General features: G+C 34.9%; 1 non-coding gene across 1 annotated transcript; it reads left to right on the top strand.

Annotated features, from left to right (window-relative positions):
• The first annotated feature begins 2,237 nt into the window (after positions 1 to 2,237).
• On the top strand, positions 2,238 to 2,368 carry LOC111525101. The gene has a single exon (XR_002725948.1). It is a non-coding gene; the product is annotated as a small nucleolar RNA SNORA72 (small nucleolar RNA).
• The last annotated feature ends 16,960 nt before the right edge of the window (positions 2,369 to 19,328 follow it).

Consider the following 19,328-nt stretch of genomic DNA (forward strand, 5'->3'; position numbering starts at 1 on the left):
ATTGACTATTTATGTATGAGTCTGTTTCTTGTCATATAATTTTATTCTATTGACCTATTTTTGTATCTCTTAATGTAGCACTATATTACCACAGTTTCATAATAGCAGGTCTTGAAATAAGATAGGACAAGTTCTCTAATTTGTTTCTTCTTTTTCCAGTATATTTTGACTATTGACATCTTACACAATATTACAGTTTTTGATCCAGGAACCTGGCATAACTCACCAATAATTTTAGTATTCCTTAATTTCTCTTAGTAATATTTTTGTATGTTAGTGATTGCTTTAGTGTTTATAGTATACATATTTAATTCAACAAAATCTATTTTCAGTTGATATTATACTATGTCACATATAGTATAAGAACCTAAAAACTAAATATTTCTATTTTTCCTCTCTCAGCTTGTTTGTTATTGTCATACAATTTATTTCACATATGTTATAAATATCACAATATGTAAAAAAAATTTACACTGTCAGTTATCTTTCAAAGTCACTAAAATAATAATAATAAAATCTCTTTTTGTATTTATCCACATACCTACCGTTTCCAGTGTTCTTTAATCCTTTTGTGGATCCAGATTTCCATCCGGTGTCATTTTCCTTCTCTCTGAAGGACATTCTTAATATTTGCTTGTTTTAGACATCTGATGATGATGAATTATTCAAGATTTTACATATATTTTGAAAGTCTATTTCATCTTGGTTTTCAAGGGTGATTTTATTAGGTATAGAATTTTGGATCCACAGGTTTCTTTTATTTTTTCGTGTTTTGTTTTCTTTTGTCTGCCCTTTTTATACTTTAAAGCTATTGTTCTACTGTTTTCTAGATAGTCTTTTCTCCCAAAAGAAATCTGCTATCATTATTTTCATTGTCTTCTGTATTTTCTGTGTCTTTTTTGTCTGGTCGCTTTTAAGGCTGGCTTGCTTTTTTCTTTCTTTCTTTCTCTCTCTCTTTTCTTTTCGTTTTTTTTTTTTTTTTTTTTTTTTTGCTTTTTTTTTTTTCTTTCTGTCCTCTCTCTTTTTTCATCTCTTATATCTCTATATATCTTTTTTCGTCTATCTTTACTAATTTGAGGGATTATTTTTTGGCTATGGCTTTCTAAACTATGTGAGTACTTTTTTTTTTTTTTTCTTTTGAGACGCGAGATCTCGGCTCATGGCAAACTCCGCCTCCCGGGTCACGTCATTTTCCTGCGTCAGCCTCCTGAGTAGCTGGGACTACCGGCGCCCGCCACCACGCCCGGTTGATTTTTTATATTTTTAGTAGAGACGGGATTTCACCGTGTTAGCCAGGATGGTCTCGATTTGCTGACCTCGTGATCCGCCCGCCTCTGCCTCCCAAAGTGCTGGGATTACAGGCATGAGCCACCTCGCCCGGCCTAAACTGTGTAAGTATTCTTAATTAAAATCTTAACTCTTTTTAATTCAAGCCAATGATTGCATATATTTTCCCCCAAAGTCTTAACCAAAGCAGAAAAAAAAAAAACAAACAAACAAAAACAAAAAAAAAGCTATTTAACTTTGCTGTCTTGTTTGTTTTACTGTCACGTGTGTGTGTGTGTGTGCGTGTGTGTATGTATGTATGTATTTCTAGCCTATGTTTGTACTGGACATGTAGTAGCTTAAAGATGTTGGATGTATGTGAGGATTCTGTTGCTCCACCGCGACCTTTTTCTTCTTTTTCCAGGTGATGATTAATAATACAGTTTTGGATTCCTGGTTTCACTATATATCTATAGAACAGATGTGGCTTCAGTTCTTGCTTATCACTTTAGTGTCAGCTTTCTTTTTGTTTTGGACCTCTTTGGATTCTCCTTTAGCCTCTTGTGAGCTCTCCTATGCATTTAAAGATATAGTTGTCAAAATTTATTCAGCATTCCTAGGTGTTTAATACTGCATAGTTTTTCAGAACATCAAGGCTGTCATACTGCCAGAATAATTCTAAGTAACAGTTTTGAAGATATCATTTACAATTATTCACTTCAATATAATGTTGTTATTTTTACCCTGAGTCTAAACAACAAAAATTGTCTAGAACTTATCCTGGTTATAAACTCTTCTTCACAAAGCATTAGTGAAATTGATGTATCTTAATTTAGGTGTTACCAAATAATTATTTTTATTGATATTCTTTTCCATGAATTGAATTAAGCACTTCTTCTGACATTAGTATTCTATCTTGTATCAATGAATGTTTGATTGTTTTTCTAACATTCAAAGAGTTATCATATTTTCTGTAAATATTCTCAATGTTCTGATTATGTGATAGTCAGGATAGGCTAAACATTTGCTACATTAAGAACATGCTTATGTACCCACATGTAGCCATTCCCTAGGTCTGGTCTTATAAATGCTGGTGATAAACCAGACAAAAGAAAAAAAAAGTTATCGTATTTTTTAAATGTTTCTTGTGATGACATGCAATTTCTTAGATAAAAATAAAATAAATAAGGAATGTCTGTCTCGGCAACATGTTAAAATGAATGTTTAAAAGACATTTGATACTAATTAAGAAACTAGAAAATTAATTGCTCAGAATAATATTGGTTATCCTAGACAATACATTTTCAACAGAAGTCAAATTTGGTAATATTAATTTTGAAGTATTCACTGGACATGACACGGTTTAACATTGTAATCATTTACCTTAACACCCTTTGTACTAATTTATATTTCATTAGCAATCTTGTCTTTATGTTTTGATTTTCCAAGTAGTATCTTGCAAAGTAAATAATTTGGACAGTAAAACTATAAATGTTGTCTACCTAGCAGCTGTATTTCTTTTTGTAAGTTATTAAATTTGCATTCAATTTTGCATCAGTTTTATGAGCTTGGTTAGTATGAGACAATGTGAAAAAGACTGAAAAATTAAGAATCCTGAAGCACCGTGAGTGAACATACTCTGGATGCTATATACATCACCAACTTGTCAGCCACTCCCTAGATGACCCCTGTGCCTTAGTTATATAAGCAGTTATTCATTTCCACTATTATTTGTTGAATCATGCAGCCATCCATCCCTTCCTCCATCCATTCTGACACTGAACCAACATTTATTAAGCACAACAATGAAAAAAATGTTTGGTCACAAAAGAGAGTGTAATCAGGTATTTTTGGTTTATCTGTAATATAAAATTAAAAACTAAATATTTGTTACTCTTTTAATATCATCACTTCTTTCACTTTCTCTGAAATTATATCTATGGCTGTGAGAGAGTAAGATTTGATCTTCGGCATATTTCTTAAATGGGAAAATAGAGTAAAAGTAGAAATTAAATGGATAAAAGTAAACAAAATCAAAAAGTCACATCACAATAGCAATCATTTCTGATAGTCTTTTTTTAATTTCAAAAATACATGTTGAACATCAACCATGTCCAAGGCATACTTTTAATTTCTGTACTTTCAAAAATTATGTATCAGTGTTTTTGAACTTGGCACTTTCTTTTTTCTACAGCATGTTCTAGGTCATTATTTATTACACACTGAATTTTTATGTTAAATTTTAAATGACTTGCAATAACCACTATTACAAATCTAAAAATTTCTCATTTTAAATTTATTTTTATTATATAAATTTAAGGTTTACAAGCTGTATTGATGTACATATATTTTAAAATGATTACTATAGTCAAGCAAATTAACATATCCATCACCTTTCATTACCTTTTATTCTGTGATGAGAGCACCTGAAATCTACAGTTGTAGGAAATTTCAACATATAATGCAATATTATTAGCTATATTCCTCATGCTGCACATCAGATCTCTAGATGTATTCATCCTACATGGCTGCAAATTTGTACTCTTTGACTGACTTCCTGTTTCTGCTTTCTCCCCTTCCCTGATAGACACTATTCAATTCTGTTTCTATGTATGCAACTTGTAAAGATTCCATATATAAGTTAAATCATGCAGTATTTTCTTTTCGGGCCTGGCTCATTTCATTTAGTATATTATAGCACATTTACCAACAAATGGCCCCTCTATATTTAGCAATTGAATATTAATATTTAAAACACATATATATTATGTAGACATACATAGTTTACAATTTTTTCAACTGTCTCATTAAAATATTTGATTGTCTTTGTAAATACTGGCCATGTGTTAAGAATTTTTGATATTTATTTACACTTTAAAACTACAGAAGAAATATTTGATGTCTTCCTATTATAGTGCAGAAATATCCCTACCAGTGTTACAATTTTTACTCTAATGATTGACACTGTACAAACAGTAATTGACTGTTTTAAAATGTTTCACTAAACTGATCAATACAAGTCCTAAGTATATTCTCAAACTAGCTTATTAATGTAAATGGAACTAAATTAGCACATGTAACAAAGGATCATTCAAAATCACAAAGATCAAAGATTTTAATTTTATCCATACATACTGAGCATTTCCTACCTATAAGGCATAGTGCTAGGTAATGCAAGGAAGAACATAATATAAGCTTTGTTTTATGTTGAATTGAATATGATAGCTCATAAATGTAAATGACGGAAAAGAGGTATGTGGCAAAAGGATAGTACAGACGAGGAAGGGATTAACTGTTTGGCACAACATAATCTTTAGGGAAGCAGTCTTGCTTGAATGGGGCTTTTGATTACAGACAGAAATTAACCGGATTAATGGGGGTGGTGAAAAAGAGTATTGGCAATAGAGTGAAATAGAATTGCATATTCAAAATACTGCACATAGTTTGTTATTCTCTAATTTAAAATGGAGATTTATAGCAAGAGGTGGGAGATAAGTATAAAATATAGAGATATGATTCTGTAGGGTCATGAGACCCATGATAATACCTTTGTTATATGGACAGTGGCAAGCTACTGAAAGATTGTTAAAACCAGAAACTATGATAAAAGCTGCTACTCACAAAAATGATTGCTTCTCGCTTTAGGAAATATGTAATTTATATTTTCCTAATAAAAAAAAATTGAATCATTCCAAAGTCATACAAATTTTATTTTTGGATGGGGCCTAAGGAGTGTTCAAGACCAATCTCCACTTTGTGCAGATATAGAAATTAAGATTCTTAGAAACATAATGAGAATTTGAAGGCCTTACCACCAGCCAGGTGCAGAGCTGGACTGGAACACAAGTCTCTTAATTAATTTTTCAGAGTTATTTGAAGATTCCAAATCACTATGACTTTGGGAGATTGTTGCAAAATGTCATCACTTGGCACTGTGTGGTCCCAATTATCATTCTCCTATAATAGCTTTTATCTTTAGCTTTCGAATGCTAATTTTTAAGGTTCCTTGTCTTTCAGACGAATGTTTGGCATATGCTTGGTTAACAGGAGTAATATTTGGTTTTTATGTGACTTCTTTTCATCTGAGTCTGATTGAAAACGAAGTGAATTCTGGTGACTATCTATGCCCCAACCCCAGTATGGAAGTTCAAATACAGAATAGCTGTGTATTGGCACAGTCCCAGGACTGAAACAGAAGGAGATGCCAAAGGTCTGATGACAGAGTCAAGGTTTTTGGCTTATCTGTGAAGGAAAATTAACACATGGGCTTTAAATGAAAAATACCCCATCTTCATGCAAAATGCAGCAACATTAATTACTAGGATAAAGTCTATTCATATCTTATTTCAGAAGAAGGAGGGTTATTTTTCATTCTGGATGCACTGATTGTTATTCAATAACCTTGCTGAGTTTTGCCCTTACCTACATTTATCAACTATGAGAGTTACTCAGAAAATAAGTTTATAAGGTTAATTACCGGCGCATTATGCAGAATGCAGAAAATTTGATGGTGGTTGAATATTATGCTGGCATAGGAGGGAACGTTTCAAAGAGCTCAGCTCTGATTGTTTGTGATATGGTGTTTCCTTAATTAAGAATGGCTGTTTGTATACATATGCACTCCCCACCCAAGGTACGTGCCAAGGTTTAATTTTTTTAACTCAACATTTCGTTCAGTTGCAAAAAGTCAAGATAAATTTATTGAGTTGATGAAAAAATGCTAATACTTAATACTTTTAAATTTCTGTTTAAGAAAGGAGCTTTTCCACCAATCTAAGTGAACTTGAGTTTTAAAAGAAAATGTACTTATGTGTGTTTCTGAGTGTGTGTGTGTTTGTGATTATATGATAATCATAGATTGCTCAGTTTTCCTCACAAAGCTGTTGGTATATCATTAAATTAGTCAACTAAGGCTTTCCGTTTTTACACTGACATTTAAGTGGAATTTATGTTTTAAACATTTGCTTGATTAAGAGATGAGCGTCAGCCTGCTTCTTGAGATTCATGAACTAATAACTTTCAGCATATTTTGGATAAAACAAAATGGAAAAGTAAAAGGCTCTGAACAGAAGCATATGTACACCTAGCAGCCTGTTGTATTTATACAATTAACATTTTGTGCACATCATTACCCTCTATTAGTTAAGCTTAACATATTTAATCAGTCTGTGGGATAACTGAGCAACAGTCAGACTTTTAATTTTTCTTTTTTTGAAATTGAAAGTTTTAAACAGAGAAAAGAGGATTTCTTTTTTTCTTTTATTTTCTTTTCTTTTCTTTTTTTTTTTTTTTTGAGACAGAGTCTCGCTCTGTCACCCAGGCTGGAGTGCAGTGGTGTAAGCTCTGCTCGTTGCAACCTCTGCCTCCCAGGCTCAAGTGATTTTCATTCCTCAGCCTCCCGAGTAGCTGGGATTACAGGTGTGCCCCACCATTTCCAGCTATTTTTTGTATTTTGAGTAGAGATGGGGTTTTGCCATGTTGGCCAGCCTTAATTGATCCGGCAGCCTCAGTCTCCCACAGTGCTGGGATTACAGGCCTCAGCCACCATGTATGACCAAGAAGAGGATGTCTTTTTGTCATTTTTATAGTCCCAGGAAAATTGGAAGAATTCCTAGGTAGCTATGGCTCACAACACCTTGTAAAGTATGATGTACCAGAAATTATCTTTCTGTCTGAGAAAGATTATTTTTTCTCATTTTTATTGTAGGTTATTTTTAGGTGCCATTCTGTCCACCTAAAATCATCTTTCCCTAGGTCTTGAATAGCTGACTCCTGTTTGTCACTCAGGTCTCAGTTCAAATGGCCTCTCCTCAGAGAGGTTCTCATGATAATCTAATCCACAGGATCCCATTCCTTAACATCAGTCATTGTCTCTCTCTCCACATGTTTTTTCATTATCTCCATTATACTTAGAACTATCAGAAAATATCTATTTGGATTTCTGTTTACTTGGTTAACCTTGTCTGTCTTCTGTTTCTAAAATTAAGGACTTTGGTAGTCCCTGTAGCCACCATATTCCCATTATTTAGAATGGGAGTACTGTAGTTCAAAAGCATTGGCTGAATAGAAGAGAGAACAAAGAAGAACTTCTTATATGTGGTGTTTTCCATAATATACCCAATAAGTAATATAAGTGTATGAAACAGATTAGGTATGATGACATCTGCCTCATGTAAACTCGGCTCTGACTGTTATTGTGATGCATTTGCACTCCCAAATGCCAGATTTTATGTGTAACTCATGACTTTTAATGTTGGAAAAATAAGTGTTTGAACTCTTACTGGCCGAAAAACTACGTCCTTGTGCCATTTAAATCTCTCTGAGCCTCTTGTTTGCAACCACAGCTATAAAATTAAATATGACAGTAGACAGAGGGTTAAAAAATGCCAGGAATTTGGATAGGACATGTCATCCCAAATAATTTATGTATTACATCATATTTCCCTCCATAAAGATAAATTCAGTTCTAAGAGAAACCCAAAAATAATATAGGTTTTAATAAGATAGAGGTTTAATTTTATCTCATAATGAGACATGGTATCTTGACTTTGTAGATTTAGTTGCTTCACCATTCTTACAAATGAGTTTGTCTCATGGTCCTCAGTAACTGCTTCATCTCGAGCCATCCGTCTCTACTGCAATGAGCAGAGTGAAGGAAGGGAATGGCAGAAAAGTGATAAAGAATGTACATTACTCAATTCTTAAGGAACTTCCCTGCAATCTAAGATATATATTCTATATAATTCTAAGATATATACTCTCTACAAATTTATTTATTCAGAAAATATTTACTGAGAGGAATTGGGTATGAATACGTGACACATTTTGTTATTTGTCCTCTAGGATATAGTAATTAGAAGGCATCATTCTGGAAGATGGAGAAACACCAGTGAACAAAACCGTATCTGCCTTCGAGGAATTTATGTGCAGGCAGAAGAAAAAAAATAAAAATGACATGGAAGTAAAATATATTATATGTTATATACAGGTGGATAAATTCAGTGATATATCCTGTCATATATGTGCAGAGGCAAGCCTAGGGTGCACAAGGAATAAACCATTGCAATAATCCAAGTAGGAAGTGTTGAGGGCCTATATTTGCAGGACAACTGAAGAAGTATTTTTGAGGTAGAATCAGCGGGATACAGTAGTCAGCTGAAGAGAACAGATGTCTGAATTTTTCATATCACGATTCTCCTTGTAATATAAACATTTTCCTTTTTTAAAATTACTGCAAGTGGACTCTTTGGAACAACACTTCTTTATTTTTAGTGCTTTTAATGGTTGTAGGAAAAAGATCTTTAGAGCAACAAGACAAAAAAAGAGCATGATCTTTCTAGTCTCATGCTTTGCCATGAATACTGTCCCATCTGGCCCCTGCAATCTCCATCTCTACTACTGAAAGGATATTCCATAAAGCATTTATGAGTTCCAGCTTTAGCGTACAGGAGTCTGTGACCTACAAATTGGCAAGGCAGACCACTATAGGCGGAATAATCATGTATTTTTAAAAACTGGCATCTTTCAATTGTGTGAAAAAATGATAGTGTGAATTAGACCATATGCCTGTTCTCTGAATGTAATTATTACTGGCTCTAGCTAACATCCCCAGAATCTCAAATACAAACTAAAGAGATCTATGGCTTTGATACATGCTGACAACCTTTTGATGATGTAACAAAGCATCTGCATTGGGAACCAAGAAAAAGCTTTAACTCTTTTGCTTAATATGATGTAATTTTGCAAATATGTTATGTATGGTATGATTTGTAAAAGTATATATTGTTGGGATATGTTTCTGGTTGATGGGTTGAAAAGTAAAGGGAACAAAAAACAGTTATTCAACTGGTTAAATGACTCTATAATATACCAGCCTATAATTTTGACTGACATTGTCACTCAAATGACCTTGGCTGACAATATCGTATGTTATGGTATTGCTTAGACATATCTTAAAGAAAGCCATCAAGTCTCAAAATAGTAAAAATACCCACAATGGAAAAAAATCCAACAACGTGGAAAGCTGAAGCTCAACTTTGGGATAAGATGTGATATGGTTTGGCCATGTCCCCACCCAAATCTCATCTTGAATTGTAGTTCCCATAATCCCCACGAGTCATGGGAGGGACCCAATGGGAGGTAATTGAATCATGGGAGCAGTTGCCTCCACACTGTTCTCCTGATAGTTCTCATGAGATCTGATGGTTTTATAAGGGGCTTTTCCTCCTTTTGCTTAGAACTTCTCCTTCCTGCCACCATGTGAAGAAATCTGTGTTTGCTTCCCCTTCTGCCATGATTGCTTCCTGAGGCCTCCCCAGCCATGCGGAACTGTGAGTAAATTAAGCCTCTTTTCTTTATAAATTACTCAGTCTCAGGCAGTTCTTTATACGAACGGACTAATACAAGATGGCTTTGTATCTTCAAAACAAACTACTCTACTTTCATGTGTACAATATCAACAGAAAAGTGTAGAAAACTAAATGAAAATAATCAGCGACACCTGGCTGTTTATAGATGGTATGTTTATTGACCTTTCTTGTGATCCTAAAAATGTTTTTAAGTTTCCTGTGCCTCAGTTTCTTCATTTATTGACTGAATATTACATTTCAAAAAATACTAAAAATGTAACATTACATTTATAGGGTGCTGAGTCTCCAGTGAGAAAGAGTAAATGTTCATTCCACTTGTTCCTAGGTCTTGCCTTTGTAACAAATAGAAGTTAAAAATATAATTTTTCAGGAAAAGAGGAAAATTCCCATGCGGTTTATCCACCCCTGATTTTGGCCACATTTGTTTTGATGGGAATTTCTAGGGGAGGGGAAAATCATGTGCTTATGCTATTTTGTATAGGTAGAGATGTTTGATATGTAATAAAGGAGTAGATTGAGGATGACATGTGAAGGATCATGAAAAAGTGTCCTAGCCAGAATACAATTCTCTTAGCTAGGCTTGGTGACTGAAAAACCACTGCTAGAACTATTCTCATAAGCTGGAGTAAAGAATCATAAAATTAGTCTTAATCAAATGAAAGCAATCACCTTATTTAAGACCTCATTGATGTCCTTTAATTTTGATATATGTTAACTCATAAGAACTGGAAACCATTTGTGAAAGAAACACAGTTTCTTTCTAACCAGCTTAACCTTCTCCATCCTCAATAGCCCTTCTCACAAGAGCTCAGGTTATCTCTGTGGTAGACAAAAGATTGTTGTTGCTTCCTCTTCCTATCTCAAACTATTGCCTTCTTCTCCCTGCCCATTTCCATCTTTTCTTCTTATTACTCTTCATTTCTTAACAACTTTTAATCTAGTTTTTAACTGTATAACACTACTGAAACATGCTCATTAATATACCCCTTTCTTTTTAAATCTTGCATCATTTTTTTGTGCTTCATTATCTCTATAGCCTCACTAGCATTGAGCAAGTTAAATGTCCTTCTTTACTTGAAATTCATTTCTCTTTTTGCCTTTGTGACCCTGAATACTCCCGTTCTCATTCACTTTATACTTCTTTGGATACTCTTTCTGCCTCTTTAGGTGGTTCTGCTTTCTCCTGACCCCTACATTTAGAATTGCCCAAATCCAATTTTGCTTCTTAACATTTGAAGATTAGGGCTATTACAAGACTGATTCTTTCTAAACTGGCTGCAGCAAAGCTTCATAGAAACTGGTACACTGAATGCGTAAGGCAATCGATCTTGGCGGTGCTGCAATGTGAGTTCAGGGCAAGGTTCTGCCAGACTGAATAGCTGTAACTAGAGGACTTGTGCCTCACACCTTGATCATGTTGGTCGTGGGGATAAGACTCCCACAACCATAAATACTGGAGTGATAGATCAGCACTCCACTAGCCTTATAGCTGTAGTCTCAAGGCTTGGACCTAGTTTCCTGATTGCTCCCGGAGAGGGAGACTCTGGTGCTTTCTCAACCAATGAGTGTTTAGATGTTGGATTACATTTGAGTCTAGGTTCTGCGATATCATACCAGTGTTGAATCTCAGTTCCTAATCATGCCATGAAAGATGGGAACCTCCCCAATCAAGGAGCTTGGAAACCCCCAGGCCAAGGGCTAGATCCCTCTCTAGAAGTCTAATATATCTTTGTGTGCTGCCACAGACTGCAAAGAACCAGAGTCGTGCATACCTACTGTTACTGCTTTCATTTCTGTGACTTTTCCCCACTAATGGTATTCCAGAAGACTGGTATGTGTGCTTTCTGATAATTCTTAGATTGATCCACAACCCTCTTTTTCTCAAGGTGTTCACCCACTTTCATGACTCTCTATTTACAGTGAGTTCAGTGGCAGAGAGTACAGTTTATTACATCTTGTGTCACCACTCCCTAGCATGAAGACTGCTTAAGGTAATCATTTTGCTCTACCAAACTCTACAAGCAGCCCGCAGGAAATCATGGGCATTTTTGAATAGGATTATAACATAATCAGAGCAGTTTTTTAGATGCATTTTCTCTTTAAAAATAGCTCCCTTTGTTTTCCTTCTATCTTTGTGAAGAATGTAATCATTGACTGTCACCCAAGCCCAATACCTTGGAGTCATTTCTGAATCTTCAGTCTGTCAGATTCTATGTTAGTGACAATGGGATGAGGAGATATAATATTAATTACAAATTTTGATTGCTCCATGTTACTGTTTCTTCTTGGATGTCATGTAAACTCTGGGCAGGAACCAAACTACCAAACAGCTCTGTAATAGTAGCTTTTCACATTTTTGTTGTTATTAAACTATTTCTTTTGTAAATGCCTTGTCTCCTCATCTAAATTAAATGCTCTCTAAGGGCAGTGACCCTATTCTGCAGTACCTACACAGTTTTGTGCATCACTACTGCTGAGGAAATAATGGTTGAATTTGATTAGATGATGATAATGCCAAGGTCAGTCATCCTTCAGTTACATAAAAGAACAAAAACACGAGGAGGAGAGAAGCATCACAGGGTAATCACGAGTGAAAAGGCGCTAGGAGATGTTGAAAGACTATCATCCATCTCCCAATTTTTATTAGATAAGGTCTTAATGAGTTTAAATGCCACCTTTACCAATTATCATAAACATACATCCTTTTCAGCTATACATCAGACAACTGATGCTTTCTAGCCTGATGACAAGGTGCTTTCTAATTAAACCAAGGAAGTCCTCTGCTTTTTCTGTTGAAAACCGTAGAAAATTTAAACATGGAAACATTTATTATGTTCCCTGACACACATAAAATTATTCTGAGGTAATTTGTAGACAAAATACGCAGACGAAATAAACAAGCATATGTTTCTCTGAAGGGCAACAGCTTCTACAAATGTCCGACCTTGTTTGCAGGGTTCAGGACAGCATTATGAGATTTCCCAATCTGAAATTAACACCATCCATCTATACACCAGCAAGTGTCTAGAGAGGTGGCACCCAAAGAAGCAGCTTGCAGACTGAGTGGGAATTGAATGTCCAGGTTACCTGGGTCTTAGGAGCAACATTTGTTTTTATGTGCTCATCATGCCAATGCCTATTCCATCAGCAATTTCATTTTGTGCACTTGTTAAGAAATGTTTTGGTATTATACAAAATATTTAACAAAAGAGCTCTGAATTTAGTTGTGAAGATTTTAGTATTATTATGCCTATGCAGAACTATACCATATGTTTAAAAATAAAATTCAGCATGTAGAGATAATGTCACATTATTCTACATCCCTTTTCTTCTTGTCTTAAAGTTTCAGTGCAAGACTTCGTCTGTCATTCTCTGTGTGTGTGCATCTTTATGTTTTATGTAGTTTTTGTAGCTCAGCAACAACATCCTCATGCCTTTGATGGCATTTTCTCTACTCCCCTTCTTTAAATTCTTAAGAGAGTTTGTATTATAATAGGCAAACCTAAAAAAACTAGAATCCCTCAGAAGGGACTCTATTAATTGATCCCCTTTACACTTCTGCAGCATCATCAGCAACCAACCACTCCTCATGTTGAACCTTCTATTGTAGAACTGGAATTGTATGTAGTTCTCTCAAACACTGGGCCTTCACACACCTATGTGCCTTTGCCTTTGCAATTTCCTCTGGCTACATACTTCCTGTACAAATAATAAAATCGTAAATTGTATCTGGCTTGAAAGAGATACTTTGATATATGAAGATTACTAATCTTTATTATGAAAGGAGGAAGGAGAAAGAAAAAATGGTGTAAAGAGTCTTTTTCCTCTGAGGTTATAGAAGAAATTTTTACTTTGCCACTTTCCTCTGTGCAAGTTATGAAGCCTTTTGAGTCTTAGTTTCTCATCTGAAAAAATGAAGATCATAATATACATGTCATGTGGTTGTTATGATGATTAAATAAGGTCATATGAAATGTTATGGGCAAAGTAAATAGTAGTTTTTTGTTTATTTCAGACCATCATTTCTATGACTTTAAGACTTTCTCTCAGCTAGGGCCCTTATGATTCTGTATTACATTTTTTCTTTAGGGATACCTAATAATAAGTATCAAGAGACATCAATCTCCTATATATTTATTTTTTGTATATATCTTCTCGAGGCTTACCTAAATTAATATTATTCACTATTAAAAGAAGAAAAACAATTTCATTTAAGAGCTTTAGCATACATGTATAGGGTAAGGGTGGCAGTACCGTCAGAATTTGGAATCCTTAGTGCAACTGTATTTCACAGGAAGAAATTCAGTGAACAGGCCCTTCTCCATCTTTCTGCCTCCAGAATCACAAGATCCTTTCTTATTTTTCTGTGTGCTCATTCTCCATTCTGCTCTCTGTAGATAAGTTTCTTTCATACTGTTTGTGATGTCTGTTCTACCATGATTTCAGCTCCTCTGCATCTCTGTTGTAACTTTATATCTCTAGTGTTTGACAGCAGAAGACCCCGAGTGTCTTTGTCTCCTAGTTCACATTATCATTAGCTAGGCTGTCATCTTGGTTCCGGCCTGCTCTGACCACGGAAGTTAGCATTACAGCTGGTGGAATGTGCCCCTGGTGGATCGACGCTCCACACCCGGATAGCAGTGTCATAGACAATTTGGATCTGAAGCCAAAGGATAGCAACTCTATTAAAGGGTTTACTTTTAAATCTTGCTAGGGTTCGAGGCTACTTGAAGCCCAGATGAAATTTCCAAGATCTATCAGAGGCTTTGGCTGGATTAGATACAGGGTAGAGAGCAGGTCTAATGATTGACCCCAGGTTTTGGATTTGACAGACTTTTCTTGTCTTATTTGGTTTCCAATCCACTTTCCAGAAACCATTTTTCTGTAAACAGTCCTCCCCTCTTGTCTTATTTACATTTTCAGGTCAGAGGAAGGATGGAATAAGAACATACAGCAACTGCGCTTTCCGGTTTCTCCCCCAGGTTTGATCTACAGCTTTCAAATAGGTGTTACGTAAACTGAAGTGCAAATTAAATGAGATACTCTACTAGAAAAATAGTGTCACGTGTAAGTGACAAAAATTTTATACTGACCTGACTGTGGCAGACATCGTGGCTGTCTCCCAACGTCATGTTTACCACTTTCCTGTTATGTTATCCTCATGGAATGTGGATGAGATTGACTCACTGCAGCATCTGAGTAGGTGAGGTCAGACTTGTTAAAGCCACAAGGCCATAGTTATTGCTTCAGGAAATCTGGTTCTAAGCTCTTCAACTATGGTAATCCTCTGGCCACAGGAATTATGCAAAAATGAGCATTTCACTGAATTTAGTAAATATGTAGCATTTAGTAAGGAAAATACTTTTCTAATAGGTTTACGAAAAAGGAAGATCTGTCCTTGCCTTGGACAAGGAAATACGTAAATCAGATTGCAACTGGCCATCTTAGTACTATAAGGGAGCAAGTTTTTATGTGAAACTTTTTGTTATGGAAATCAGATTAGAGAAATCAAAAGAATGTGGATATTAATGACAGTATAGGCTGCATAAGTGAAACAAATCTAATGCTCTTTTAATATTTGTACTTTTTGTCTATATAAATCCATAAATTATCTCTATTATTTAAGACATTTGTAGTAATTTGTTTTTTTCACTTGTACTAAAAACAATTTCAACTGATACCCTGGCATTAGCATGCACACATGTGCACACACACACACAAATACACCAAATTCTGATATTAGCAAATATTCTATCTTTAGGCATGGCTGCATTATAGGAACTCAACTGATTATCAGGATTTGTTTTGTCTCTTCTGAGTCTTTCTTCCATTTAATTGCGTTCATTTTGTGATTTCATGCAGTAGTTCCTAGAAACTCTATCCTCACCCTGCCACAGTCCAAAAATCGCTATTATTTCAGCTTCAAATCCCAAGGAAAAGATAAGGAATTTTTTTTCCCATAAATCCCAGCAAACACCTTATTGTTTCTCATTTACTCTGATTGCATCTCAAATGTCTCATTGAATAATCAGTGTGAATCCAAAAATATGCTACTCAGTCAAATGTCTACCTCTGAAGAAAGGGGTGTAGTAAACTACCCGTAACTGAACATAGTAAAAGTAAAGTGAGGGGTGGTACTTCAGAAGAAAATTTGATGTGATTATCAGATGAATGGATAAAATCTGGGCAGCTACAAAAATAGATACCTACTAAAGATACTATCATATCAAATCAAGCTTCATTAAAATCAAAAGTTAAATATTTAATAAAGGTTATCAATAGCTTCAGCATTAAAGATGAAGACTGAAAGAATTTAAGTAATTTTTCCATAGTCGTATCCAGTGAATTGCAAATTAATTGATAGTAGAATCCAGAACATCTCCTTCTTAGTTGCAATCTGTTCATAAAAATGGAAAGGAGGCATATTATTCCGTTTTCACACTGCTATAAAGAAATACCCAAGACTGGGTAATTTATAAAGGAAAGAGGTTTAATTGACTCACAGTTGTTCATGGCTGGTGAGGGCTCAAGAAACTTACAAGTATGGCAGAAGGTGAAGCAGAGACATTTCACTTGGCAGCAGGAGAGAGAGAAGAGTGAATGAAGGAGGAACTTGCCAAACACTTATAAAACCATCCGATCTCGTGAGAACTCACTATTATGAGAACAGCATGGTGGAAACCACCCACAGGATTCAATCACATCCCACCAGGTTCTCCCCTCACCACCTGGGAGATTACAATTCAAGATGAAATTTATGTGGGGAGACAAAGCGTAACCATATCAGGAGGTATATCAATAAGAAAAAAAGTTAAGTGTCTCAGTCAGATTTTTTATATGGTATCATTTTGGGGGTCATTAACCTACTGGGAGAAGGGTGAAATTTTGTCTCTTTCTTCATTTTAGGAGAAATAAAATAGATGCTCATATTTAACACAAAATTATAGTTTAAGGAGAAAATCACCTCAAGTATGTCAGAGCATATCTCTGTGAACGTCCTTTCTCTATTTCTTGGCAGGTCTGCTTCTAATTTATTTAATTATTAGATTCTTATATGGATTTTCCCTGCTGCCTGGTACTCATCAGAAATAAAGTTAATTGATCCTGCAAGAATATTTTCTTCCACAGGAAGAATTAAATAAAAGTCAATGACTTATATCTGTCTTAGCAGAGCATCTAAAATCCTGATCTCACCTAAAAAGACAAGAAGAGGAAGGGAAACATGTCTATGGCCTATCATTTTCCAGGAGAAGGAATTACTTTTCCTGTACCACCCTCCAATGAACATGTAAATGAAAAGCAAAAGAAAAAAGCAAAGACAGCTAACAATGACTATAGACTTGAGAGCTTTGATTCAGAGAGGAATAAGGAGGAAAAATAAAATATCTGTCAGAGTTCAAGGGCTTCATACAAGGGCCGGTAAGACACATTCTGAAGTCATGAGGCTTTCCATTGGCTTCCAAAGCTAGAGCTTACGTTTCTCATCTGACACTGTCAGAAGGAATGGTAAGTATTTTACAGGCTACTCACGTGTTAGATTTCCAAAGAGCTTTTGAAAGTATCATAAAGGTTGTGATAAAACATATTTTTATATAGAATAGGTCAGAGGTTCTATTTAAAATTCCTTTCAATATAAAATGAACATGAAGCATTCTCAGATAGAAACACTACATAGAATAGACAGAGAATGTCTAACATAATGATACCAGGTTTTGTCCCAACAGAGGGGTCAAAAATAGCTGCTGTGTAGTACCTCGAGAGCAGTAATTTTGTATTGCTAACATTCCATTAGTAGTACCATGTAGGAGATTTGGTTGAGAGCAGACAGAAAACAGCCCTCCAGTTATTGGCCTTATATCTTATTCATGTGTAAAAGAAGAAGTATGCAGTGGTTATAGGGAGTGGTAGCCAGAAAAAAAAGAAACACAAGATAGTATGAATTTCCAGCCATGTTAGCATGAAGGTAAGTCATTTATTAATGCATTTATTCATTCATAATTCTTCAAATATTTCTGAATGTTTCCTGTCAGCCAAACTGTAGTATTACTCATTTGATTCTTCTAGAAGCACTCTTGTAGAACATGAAGTGTATTCATTCAAAGAAAGATTAGAAAAATGTAAAAAAAGAAAAAAAAAACACCTAAGCAATTGTGTGCATATATACATATAATTTGAAATTTTTTTAAAGTTTTTATTTAGATATAGTTTTAAATTCCAGAGGTGTTACATAAAGAGTTCAAAGAGTTACTTCTAGGAATGTATGTTAAATAGAAGGAAATAATCAGACACACAAGCCCATATTTATTCATAAAGGTGTTCGTTTCAGTCTTATTTCTGATAGCAAACTTGTGAAAATAACCTAAATGAATATAAGCTGAGGACTAGATAAATTAAGATGTGTTTATATTATCAAATACTGTATAGTCATTAAAATCATGTTCTCAAAAATTAAATAATTATTTTTACATTATAACCTCAATTTTATGATATATGTTCACAGATATATATAAAATTTAATGGAAGTTTATACCCAAACAGTGCTTATTCCTAAGTGTTGAATATGAATTTCCTGCATAGTATGTCTCAGGAATTTGAGCTTTGTCAGACAAAAAACAGGATTTGAGGAATGAGTATCAAGGAATAGTTAAATCTGAACTAACCCTCAACACTTTTGTATTATCCCCAAGTGCAGATCTTTAAGGCTAAGTTAGTCTAGGTAACTCACAAGATTTTGAAACTGTGCTCTGAGTAATTCACCATTTAAATGACCTTTAGTTTGACAGAGTAAAGATTATTTATGTGGCAGCAAATGAGACTGGCTTTTCTTCAAGACTCCAACTTTTGAAGTTTAGGTACTGTCAACCTTGCTCTGAGTTGACTGCACCAGGCCCCAGGCCAATTTCCATATAACTTGGGGCTAGGGTTTATACCTCAAAGTCTGTAACAGATGTGCAAGCTCTTCTCCAAAACTTCGAGGAATGGAAATGATGAAAGGTAAGTAGACCTAGATTCCTGTAAGAGCCATGGAAACAAAGCATACTAAGGAGACAAGAACAACGCAGCTTATAAATAAGGCCGAGCTTTATACCGTATAAAATCAGAGAGAACTGGGTAGAATGATGTCATGTAAATTTTCCTCCTTACTGGTTACCTTCGCTTAAAAGTAGAGCATTAAGGCAGACTCTTGATACCTGTAAAGTCTTGAGGTGCCTGGAGTCAATAAACAAAGAAACCATTAATTGGAGAGAGAGGCTAGGAAGACTGCCTGAAATCTCCAGATGGGAATTTATGGCAACAGCTTCTAGGCAAGTCCTACTAAATGCAGAAAATCCCTGCTGACTACAGACACATCAGCTGCCGCCCTGGTGTAAACCCAACTGAATTTTGAGATTAAAAGTTCAGTTAATGTTTTGAAACAGAAAATAAAGGCTGTGTTAAAATGAAAAAAAAAAAAAAAAAAAAAAAAAGTTCAGTTAAAATAGAGGGTTTGGGGGCATCTATACAAATTGGAGGAAAACAAGTGGAATTTTATTAATTATAAAGACTTGTTGAATCTACATCGGGAGTTTGATTTCAAATGGCAGGTCCCTCTAATTATCATTCAAAAAAAATGAGACCTTAGGAGGCAAATCTGTGTAACTGCAAGTACAGGAATGCTTTCCTTTAAGCATGGCTAGTTCAGAAGGTTGGCAC

Source organism: Piliocolobus tephrosceles, chromosome 11, assembly GCF_002776525.5.
Source record: "Piliocolobus tephrosceles isolate RC106 chromosome 11, ASM277652v3, whole genome shotgun sequence".
In the NCBI taxonomy this organism is placed as follows: Eukaryota; Metazoa; Chordata; class Mammalia; order Primates; family Cercopithecidae; genus Piliocolobus; species Piliocolobus tephrosceles.